This window comes from Pteropus medius, unplaced genomic scaffold, assembly GCF_902729225.1.
Source record: "Pteropus medius unplaced genomic scaffold, Ma_sr-lr_union100, whole genome shotgun sequence".
In the NCBI taxonomy this organism is placed as follows: Eukaryota; Metazoa; Chordata; class Mammalia; order Chiroptera; family Pteropodidae; genus Pteropus; species Pteropus medius.
In genome coordinates, this window is record NW_024352149.1 from 477017 (window position 1) to 488557 (window position 11541).

The window sequence follows — 11541 nt, forward strand, 5'->3', positions numbered from 1 at the left end:
AGGTTCAGAAAATCTAATTGCCCAACGCCATAGAAGTAGATGGCAACTCTGAGATTGAAATGCAGGTCTGCGTTTGTCCAAAGCCTACGACTCTCCCCTTCCCCTCTCGCCCTGCCCTTTTCTTTAAACCACACTGCTCTGTTGTAGAGGTGCGTTTGTAATGACCCAGTACTCTTATCTAGCCTTGGCAACCAAGACCTTTACTGTAAAGGTCTGAGTGGGCTTTAGCCTCTCAGCTCTGTTCCCTCCACAGTCTCTGCCTCTTATTCTTCCTGGTTTGGGGCTGCAGGAGTAGGAATGGAGATTTTAAAAAAAAACTAGAGCTAATATACCCACATACCCCCCCAACATAAAAGAAACAATTACCAGAAACATTCATTTAAAAAAGAGAGGCATTTTCCAACTTGAAACACTCTGCATGGATCTCTCCCATCCACAATGTATATGTAAATTATTAAATGAATGGTGTCATGAGCTTCTTTTTTCATGTGTCTGCTTTTGAACCTTCATATTTTTTTTACTCTTTACCTCCCCCTGCCCTGTCTGACCAGAGGATAAGAAGTTGGACTAATTAATAAAAAAAAAAAAATCGCTTGTTCCTTAGCTATTCAGACCTAGTCAAATCTTTAACATTAGTGCCTAAAAAACAAAAAAAGTAATAGAGGCACATGCTTTACAAAATTAAAATAGTATAGAAAGAGATAAAATAAAAACGAAATAAGCCTATTCCTCTCTGCTGCAAGTCTAAGGCCCGAAAGGGAACTACTTTTATTTATTAATGTTTTAAATTCTTTCGATGGCTACGAGTATTACACTAGAAATATGCTTATCCCTTTTTTTTTCTTAATTTCTCAGCTTTGGGTAGTGTCTATGAGCTGCCCACTAAGAAAGAGAAAGGATTTTGCATACTTACAACTCTTAGTTTCCACATGCCCTCCTCCTAACGGTTGTATTGCATTTGCTGTGGGGAAAGGGAGAGGTGAAGACTGGTGTCTGCTCCCTTATCCCATTGGTGGTCCTTTCAACAGTTACCTTGATGCCTGCCCTTGGCCCCCTTCTGTTCTCTGTGGGTTGACTCAGAGCTTGGCATCTCTTGAAGCTTGTGTTAGTCAAGAGTCTTGTCAGGAAAACAATTCATGCCAGGAAGTTCAATAGAGGGAATTTAATTAGGAGAATTAATTAAAAAGGTCTTAGAAGAGCTGACAGAGCAAACAAAATGATGAAGCAACTCAGATTTCAGAACCAGAGGAGTGTTAGCGGGTGAGATTCTCAGAGTTTAGCAGCTTAGGTTCCCTCTTCCTGGGTGCTAGAAACCCAGAGAAAGGTCACCAAGCTCGAGTACAGCCTCCAGGTAGGAACCGGAGCCATGGAGTAGATGTAGATACTATTGGAGACACTGCCCAAGGCTGAGAAAGAGGAAGAGAAACACCCTGGCTTCTTATTGCTTCCCATCTGCCAGTCTCTTGCCAGTGTCTCCCATTGGTGGAAGCTAGCCAGGGATTCCAGAAAATGTAGATTATAGTGGTCAGTAGTCTGAGACAGAAAGAGCAGGGAGGGGGCAGGAAATGGACCTGAGAGCAAACAGGTGAATGTTAGTTTTATGAGTCGAAGTGTGTCCCTCAAAAAGATATGTTGAAGTTCTAACCCCCTAATACCTCAAAATGTGAACTTATTTGGAAATAGGGTCATTGAAGATGTAATTAGATTAAGATTAAATCATACTGGAGTAGAGTGGACCTTTAATCTAGAATGAGCGGTGTCTTTATAAGAAGAGGAAAAACACAGAAGGAGAACAGCAAGTAATAACAGGGGCAGAGATTGGAGTGATGCCTCTGCAAGGCTAAGAATGCCATGGATTGCTGGTTGTCATCGGAAACTAGGAGAGAAGCATGAAACAGATTGTCCCTCACAGCCCTCAGAGGGAACCAACCCCACGCACCCCTTGATTTCAGACTTCGGGCTTCCAGAACTCAGAGAGAACATATGTATTGTTCTAAGCCACCAGTTCGCGGTACCTTTTTTACAGCAGTCCTAGGAAATGAATACAGGTGGGCACAGGGTTCTTCTGGGGAGATGACTCTCACTTCTTATGTGTACTTTGGGCTATAATTTCCTTGGCAATGGTTTTAAATATATATGATTCCACGTACTTCTTGGTTTTCAAAATTACGTCAACATCTCTGGCCCGTTGCACTTAGTACTGTTATGAATTTATTCCACCTTAAATGTCACTTAAATGGAATTCCATGAAGGTGAGCAAGTAGACATAAGCACTCAACCTGCCATCCGAAGGCAGAGCCCTACAGCCCAACGTGGGCCAGGTTCAATGCTTAGGCACCCTCACCACATCCTGTCCAGCGATGGGATCTTCCAATCACACATATGGTGAATATGAGGCAAGGTTTTAGATGAAAAAAATCACTAACCCTTTATTGAAGATGAAAACTTTGAATTTTTCTTTACTGATCGATATAAATTATCAAATTAATTGGAATGCTGGGGCTTATCTGTAAAGATATCTATCTCATCTACAAAGAAATCTGGTATGGCTTTCCTTAAGATTTATATTATTAATTTATCATAGTTCATCGTTAATGTTTTTGAGAACGATATTATTTAATATTCTCTATAAATAACCAGTGTTGGATATTATGTCCTGCTCTTCCTCGCAGCTAATCAAATTCTTTGTTTCTAGAACTTATAAGAGTTCTTAAAAAGCAAAAGCAATAACAATAGCAACTACAATAACAAACCCCAAACCATGTGGTACCAGCAGCCTGAGAGATGACTAACTACTGGCACCGAGAAAAACTGCTAGTTATTTGCCTACAGATGCCCGAGGTTCAACAGGGCCAGGGAACCGCACTTCTAAAACTCTAGTGTGTTCTTATGGGCGCTGAATCAGCCATTTAGTCATTGCTTAGGATATTCTTGTCTGATGGGAAAAAATAAAAGCAGCTTTCTGATATACTATATTCCCTCAAAATGACGAATACCAAGGATTTGGAGGCTCAAAACCATTATTTTGAATGGCGTTCTTACTTGGGCTGGTGATATTAAAATGTGTGGTTTCTAAGATCTAAAAAAAAAAAAAGAAAAGAAAAAAGAATTATCTAGATTCACTCTTTTACCACTCTTTTAGCTGTTTTAAATTATTTTTCTCTACCTCCATGGCAGTAAAATGATTTCCAATTGAAACACTCCTCGAAAAGCTACATTTTTTTTTTTTTTTTTTAATATTTTATGTCTACAGAACCTGGTCTTCATAAGTGGTCTCCCATCCAAGTACTAACCAGGCTTGATGCTACTTCGCTTCCAAGATCAGACGGGGTCGGGTTTGTTCAGGGTAGCATGGCCGTAGACACATTTTGCTTTTTTGCATGTTGGGGGAGGAAAAAGAGAGGACTTACTTTAAGGATTCTCTCAGCAAGAATTTCTGTGTTGTGATTCCAGAGAGTTTTGCACATATTTGCTCATTTTCCTGGCTTCGTGAAGAATGGATTTGGTTGAGTGATAAAAATCCTACTTGTTTTTTAGGCTTAAGCTGTAATTGAAAGTTCCTTTGAAAGTTGTGATCATTACAACACTTGTGTCTTCCTTAGGAACAGGAATTATTGTCTGGCTTCTGCAGGGTCTGTACCTAAAGGCCTGTAATCCTTTGTGAATGAGAGTGCTGAGAAAACTTGGCCTTGGGAAACCCCCAAACAGAAGACTGGTTCCACCGCTGCTGATGTCACCTTTAAGCTCCTGGAAGAGCAGAGGTTCAGTTCTCAATGGTGTGTTTCCCAAGTGTCCTCATGGTCATCTTCAGTTCCACATCCCTGTTCACGTCAGAGGACAGGCTGTTAGCTTACTGGAGAAGCCTGTCCATTCTGGCAGGGTTCCAGGTTCACCTTACTGCCCCGTGTGAATGGAGGTGACAGTCACCTGAGTTGTAGTTCATGGAGTCCTGGGACTTGAACCCACTCTCTCCCTAATGGACACTCTGTTTCTCTTGAGCCTAGAGCTCCAGACTCAGTTTCTCCATGATACTTTCTCATAACCTCCCATGACAGTATGCTCTAAAGCCTTTTGTTCTAAAGCTTCCTTAATCATTCACTCAATAAAAATTGAGAAAGTGCTGACCGCATGCGTTGTTCTTTGCTAAAGCGTGGGAGAGTTACCAAGAAATATGTGACATGGAGCTTATGCAGGCGCTCGACTGGCTAACCCAATACCTATTCCCCAAACCCTTTTTCCTCATCTGCCTCCACTTTGGATATGGAAAAACATGAATATTTGTTTCCTTAGCCTCTTTGCAGAAAACAGTGGCCGTGCGACACAGTGTTAATTGAAACGGAATTATAGCAGGACCAGCATCTCTACTATTCCTGCCAAATCAGAGCTATATCCAACTCATTATTTTAAAAAGTTTTAAAAAATTTTTTCAATTACAATTGACATTCAATATTATATTAGTTTCAAGCATACAGCACAGTGGTTGGGCATATGTCACTTACAAAGTGATCACCTGGATAAGTCCTGCAGCCACCTGACACCATACATAGTTATTACAATATTATTCACTATATCCCCTATGCTGTACTTTATATCCCCATGACAATTTTATAACTGCCAATTTGTCCTTCTTAATTCCTTTCACTTTTTTCACCCAGCTCCCCAAGCCCCTTCTCATCTGGCAACCATCAATTTGTTCTCTGTATGTATGTCTAGCTCATTTTTTAAAAATGTTTGCATGATGTTTCATTGTGTGTATGTACTACATTTATCCAACCACTCCCTAACTGAAAGATAGTTATTTCCTATTTTTCCCAATATAACAATGCTGAAATAAACATTTCTTTTCATATATTCTTATGTACTGGTGCTTTATTTCATTTAGGATAGAGTCCCAAATGCTGTATTACGTGGTTAAAATGCATACATATATAATTTCAAAAAATATCAACAGGTAATTTTTAGAAAGTATAGCAGTTTCGATTTTCAGTAGTTATATATAAGTGCGCTTATTTCCTTACATACTTATCAACACTGGAAGTTATTCCTTTTTTCAGTTTTTGCTCATCTAACAAATGAAAAGAGGTCATTAGTGTCGCTTTCATTTTATTTTCTCTGAATCCAACTGAAATTGTTCATCATAGATTTACTAGCCATTTGAAGATTCTTGTCTGTGAATTCCTTGTTTATATCCTTTGTCCATTTTTCTAATGGTTTGTTTGTTCTTCTTATTGACTTCTTGTCACTTTTTTTTTTTTTGCATTTTAGAGATATTATCCTATTCCTGCCATGTGCATAGCAAATATGTTTCCAGTTTACTCTTTGTCTTTGGAATGACAAAAGACACAAAAAGTTTTAGAAAACTATGTAATCAAATATCTCGTTCCTTTCCTTTCTGACTTTCTTATTTAGAAAAGTCTATCCCACTTCAAGGAATTTATATTCTGAACTTGGTTTAACAGTTTAGGAGCATATACTTTGGGGGCCTGTAGTGTGAGACATACCAATCTCAAAGACAGCAAGAGCTGTAAAGGAATATTTACAGAAAGGCAAGATTGTAGGCTGGAAATCGTACATAATACGTAGCGGTTAAAAGTGCTGGAGTCAGATGGCTCTGAGTGTGAGTTCCATTTCTTAGGTGGGAGTTCTGGGTGAATAACTGTTGGGTCTAGGCAAGTTATTTACCCTCCTCTTCTGTGGAAGGGAGTTCTGGTACCTACTTCGTAGGCTTATTGCAAATACTGACAACCACTAACAAATGCATGTAAAGCATTTAGCAGAAGCTTTAGCAGAAGCAAGTGATAATCATTGTTATTGGTGCAGAAAAAGTAGGAGAGAATTTTAGAAAGATAGGTCGGGATTAAAGAGATTGGACTTTGATCTGTAGGGGCTGGAAAACAATGGAAAGTTTGCTAGCAGAGGTGTAAAATAGGATAGGCCATGTTTAATAAAAATTGATCTCTCTCGAAGGACTCATGGTTCCCTGAATGACGTATTTATATTTATGTATTTTTGTCTTAAAAATCCTATCTTAGAAAAGAATAGTACCTCTTAAACTCAATGACATTTGAAAAGTTGTGATTTGGTCAGATTGAGATTATTCTATAAATTCACCTCTAATTTTAGGTGAAGATTTTTGTCTCATAATCAAAAATATATTCAGTCTTAAAAGAAAACCAAACAAAACTCTATAATTTGAATTTTTCTATATCCTTATTTGTCAGGATCTAGGTATTATTAATTCAGCTAAGAACAATTGAAGATCATCTCATTGGCTCTCACCACATACCTATAGGTAAATAAGATATAACCTTACAGTAAGAAGTGTACACCTTCCTCATCTGTTATGAACTGAATGTTTGTTCCCCTCATATTCATACGTTGAAGCCCTAACCGCTGATATGACCGTATTTTAGAGATAGATGCTTTATGAAAGTAATTAAGGTTAAATGAGGTCATAAGAGTAAGACCTCAATCCAATAGAATTAGTGTCCTTACAAGAAGAGACATCAGAGAGCTCGTGCTCTCTTTCAGTGCATGCACAGAGGACAGGCCATGTGAGCACATGGTAATATGGTGGCCACCTACAAGCCAAGAGAAGAGGCCTCAGAATGAAACTAAATTTGCTGGCAACTGGATCATGGACATCCAGCTTCCAGAACTGTATGCAAATAAAAGGCTGTTGTTTAAGTCTCCCAGTCAGTGTTACTTTGTTATGGTAGCCAGAGCTGACTAATAGAACATTCACTCAAGCGCTGACATCCAGAGTCAATGCTCATTGTATATGTGGATACTAGGGGTTATTCTAATTAAAATACTTTTAAGGATAGAATGTCCATTCCCCCATTCTTCCCAAATCAAGATTGCCATTTTCTCTGAAAAAGAGATGTTTAGAGTGTGAATTGTGGGGAAAAATATAGGGACACTCTTTCTTCCCATTCGGCAGGGTCTCTTCTGTATGAAGTGTGGGAGAATAGGGACCGAGAAGCCACATGGTCAGGTAAACCGAATACATGGGAGAGTTACAAAACACAGAAAAAATAATCTCAATTTTAACCCAGCTTCATGAAATCCCAGTTATAGTTTCTTCATAGAGAAATGCCATGTACTGACTCATAAGTTGCTTTTCCTACCTGCTGATCTCCTGGTTTCAGGATACAGTGGATAGACTGGGTGTATAAGTGGACAATGGCCAGATCATAGATAAGAGTAGAACTCGGACCTGGAAAGTAGAAATCTGACCAGGAAATCAAGCCCTTCATCTATAAATGCTATAAATGACTTGTAGGTTGCTATCTCTAACAATCCAGGAAGCTAAATAATGACTTCTATAATAATTGACCTTGAATGGCTAGAATTTGATTATTAGCTGACAGCTTCTCTAATTTTTATCACTGCTTCCAACTTGAGATCAGTCAGAGAAAGCCAAATATGCACCCCACACCAATAACATGGATGCCTCACTTCCAGTTAGACCACCTACAGCTTCCTGTGCCCATAGCTTCCATTGGAGCACGTCTGAGGCCCTTCCCTTTTTCCACATAAACCTTCTCAATCTCTCTTTCTTGTCTTTGAGTCTCTGTCAAAATGTGAGTGACGATGGCTCACTCTCTTGTTATAGCAACTCTGAATAAACAGCCTTTGCTTGTTCTCATTTGGCTGGTCTTCATTTATTTCCAGTCTTTTCATCTGTTACCTAGAAGAAATGTGCTCTGAAATATTTTCTCTCATGTTTATGATGAAGACACAGTTTCATTTTTACGATTCCAAGTAAATTGTGAAGATACACATGATACAGTGTTAACAAACCATGCTAAATTTTTTGTGAAAATATAAACTAATCCCTAGCATGAGGAAGAAGTACACCAAGCCTCATAAAGAGAATGTTACCCTATCTTTTGGTAAATGTGGACTTTAAATATAGCATACCGGGCTCATGTCCCCATAGTGATTGTTCTAAGACAATGATGTGCATACAGGCCCCTGATCACCTGTTCCTGTCTCCCCCCCACCCCCCGCCTGCCGCCGCCCCGCCCTGCCCCCATTACTTTTCAGAAATATTTATAGTGACATAAGCCTGTGTTTCTGAGTTCCTAGATCTGACCCCTGGCAGTCCATAGCTTCCCTGTCATCACTGTGCCACTGTCTGCTACACAACACTGGTTGTGTGGCCTCCTGGGTGTCCCCCTGGGAACTGGGCGTGCAGTCTAGGTGCTTGTTTCATGCAAGCCAGTGCAAGAGGCATGAGGAACACCTCAAAGGAGGCTTTCCAATTGCTTATCTTGGCAGTGCTGCTGTTTTGAAAGACAACAGAACAGCGGGAAGGAGGAAAATTTCATTTCCTTAGAGCTTCTCTGCTTTGCTCTGGAAACAATAGAAACAAAGTACATTTTGGGGGGAATTGTTTGAACCAGGTCCTAAGCTGCATTGCTTGGAATAAGGTTGTTGTTTTTTTTTTTAAAAACAACCACCAAAAAAATCTTTTCACTAAATTCAGGCCAACTCAACACTTATTTTAGTCTGGTTTGTTTCTTATTGACACAAATAAATAATTAACTCCCTAAACTTAGGTATGGCTAATAAATAGAAATCCACTTAAATGAATTTGGAACTCATGGGATTTCTGATTTAACCCTATAATCCACTTCACTGATAAACAAACTTTAGATGAGTTGATGGCAAATGAAGTTTCCAGGCTGCCTTTTGCTGCTTAACAGCTTGTTGGTAGGTGGGAAGGGGCACTTCTCAGGGTTTATCTCAACTTAAGCTATGCAAATATGAACAAGGTCTCGACGAAGCATTGTATTTTGGTTCATCAGTCGTTTTCCAGGAGGATATTGTCACTGGTAGAACTTTTAGTTAGGAATAGAAGAGTCGACATGGGCACAGTGTACCAGTTTATCCTTGTTCATCTTTAGATATTGGTCAGTCAGCTACCGCGGACTGAAGACCTTGGGTTCAATTGCCAATAACAGTATAGATTGGAAATTGTGGTTCCTCCTTGTGTGTATAGCTGTCTTCTCTGACTCAAGAATGCTCTTTAAAACTGTCTAGGTATTCGTTATGCATAGCTTGCAGACCTTTAAAGAAAGGGTTCTGGAAAGAGGTCAATAAATACAATTAATGAGAAAAATAATATAAGAAACCTTTTGACATATGAGCCCAGCATTGCACCCTGAGTGTGCAAGGAAGGGTGCAGTAGATATTTCCTAAGTGACTGTCAGCTAGTCAAGTATACGCAGAATACAGAAAAAATACACAAAGCAGGCCTTCATTTTGAATTTGAATTATGCATCCTATTTTCTGCCCTACTCCAGACATTTCCTTATCTGATTCCAGGTGCTTCCCTTGTTTATCACTGGTAAGCTTGGTAGTGGAAACTCTGGGTGTCTTTGTAGCCAGTCACTCTCTCTGACTTTTACCTTCACCCCTCTTTCTTTTCTCATGGCCTCTCAAACCTTGAAATCTCCTTTACTCCCGACAAAGACTTTCCTTGACTAAACTTTAGTCAGGCTCTTCTGAGTGTTCTTTTAGAGTAGGCCTCATCCTTGGCCCCATCCTTGGCCTGTTGAGTCCAATTTTTAGTAAAGAATCCTGCTAAGCCAGTTTATTGAGAATCGTCCCACTCCTGATATCCTGTCAAGCTTCTCTTCCCTCCACCCTCCATCGATACCTAACCAAGTTCCTTGTAGTGATTTTCTATCCACTCCCTGCCCCTGCCCACTGGCTATAAATTCCCTTATGTTCCTATTGGTCAGAGTTAAGTTCAATCTCTCTCCCCTTCTGCAGTAGTCTTGAATAAAGTCTTTCTTGCTGTTTTTAATTTCTCTTTAACACCTCTAACCTCAGTGTCCCACCTCTTCTACACATGGTGGTCCCTTTGTTCTTCAGCTCTCCATCCTCTTCAGATTTCTGTGGTGTCCCACTATTGGATGCTGGAGACATTGAACCCCGTGGGTTGGAAAAGAGGAGAGGAAAAGAAGCTTCCCCAGTGGTCTGTCCTCAGGTCCTGAGGGGGAAGGATAATTAGAGCTTTTCTATTGCTCGGTTTTACAGTTCTTTGATGTCTGCCTTCTTTCTTTATGCTAAAAGTGTTCCCATCCTTTTTAGTAACCCTAGTCTGAGATGCCAGGAGGAAAACGGAAAGAAAATGGGAAAAAAAAATCCAACTAACAAGTTTCATCTGTGATGCCGAAAGAACTCATCCCATGACACTGAAAAACACAATTCTGTCCCCCCAAAATTACCCTCTTTGTGAAATAAAATTTAAAATAATTAAAGTGAATTGAAACCAATACAAAGCAAACGACTAAAATGCCCTGCTGAATTATCGATGCTGTAGAAAAACATAGGTTTGAGGTCGGATAGTCCTAAATTTAAAGCCTTGTTCCCCTATTTACCTTGCTGAGGCCTTAAGCAAGCGATTTAACTTCCGGTGCCCCAGTTGCCTTACTTGGAAAAAGCTCTATTTCACAATGTCGATGAAAGAAATAAATAAGCATCTGGCATAATGCATGTCACAAAGTTATTTTTTAAAAGCTTCATTTCCACTTCCTAATTCTCATGCTGTAGGGGAACCACGGTCTCTATGGGGTCTATTTTGGAGCCTGGGAAAATACATAGTTCAAAAAGCTCTTGACATTTACTTTCAATTTTTATTTTGTAGCTTATTTGATGGTAACGTTATATTTTGAAAATTTACAATATTTTTGTATGTTTGTTAATAATTTATGAGGCAATAATATTTCTTTCAGTGTAAAATATAAGGACATTTAAAACATAATCTTATGCCATCTGAGCTAACACATTTGTAGGTATAGACTGTCATAATGTGTCAGAGAAAAATGAGAAAAACAAGTTTTGTAGAATGTAAAGTGATATAACAATAGAGTAAATGTTTACGAACATTGAAGCTGTATAAATCTTTTAGAAAAATGTGAACATATTCAAAAGGAGAGATAAGAGTATAATGAACCCAGCTTTTATCATCTTTTACCAATCTTGTTTTGTCAAAATACCACCCTCCAGTTCTCGCCATCCCCTGTGCTGGACTATTTTAAAGCAAATTCCAGACATTATAACTTAGTGTGTATTTCTAACAGATAAGGAGTCATTTTTAAAAATATATATATAATCGCATTATTATTATCTCATCTAATAACATTTAAAAGTAACTCCTTATTCTTTATACTTTCTTATATTTTTTCAGTATCTACTCAGTGTTCAATTACTTAGGTTGTCTCAAAAACATCTTTCATAGTTGACTTGCTTAAATCAGGATCCAAATAAGATCCACACGTTGTATGTATTGATATGCTCCTTAAGTGACTTTTAATTTATACCATGCCTCCTTTCCCTCCCCACCATTCATGCCATTGTTTGTTGAAGAAACCAAGTCATTTCTTCCAGAATTTCCCAAGATCTTGATTTGACTGATTGCATTATCGCGATATCATTTAACATAGACCCCACTCCCTGTATTTCCTATAACTGTTAGTTAAATCTAGAGTGTTTATCATATCCAGGCTCAATTTTTTTTAAGCA

The 11541-nt window shown here is 38.9% G+C and overlaps 1 pseudogene; it reads right to left on the bottom strand.

Moving 5' to 3' along the window:
• Positions 1–3244: 3244 nt before the first annotated feature.
• On the bottom strand, positions 3245–3363 carry LOC120589451 (uncharacterized; annotated as a pseudogene).
• Positions 3364–11541: the final 8178 nt, after the last annotated feature.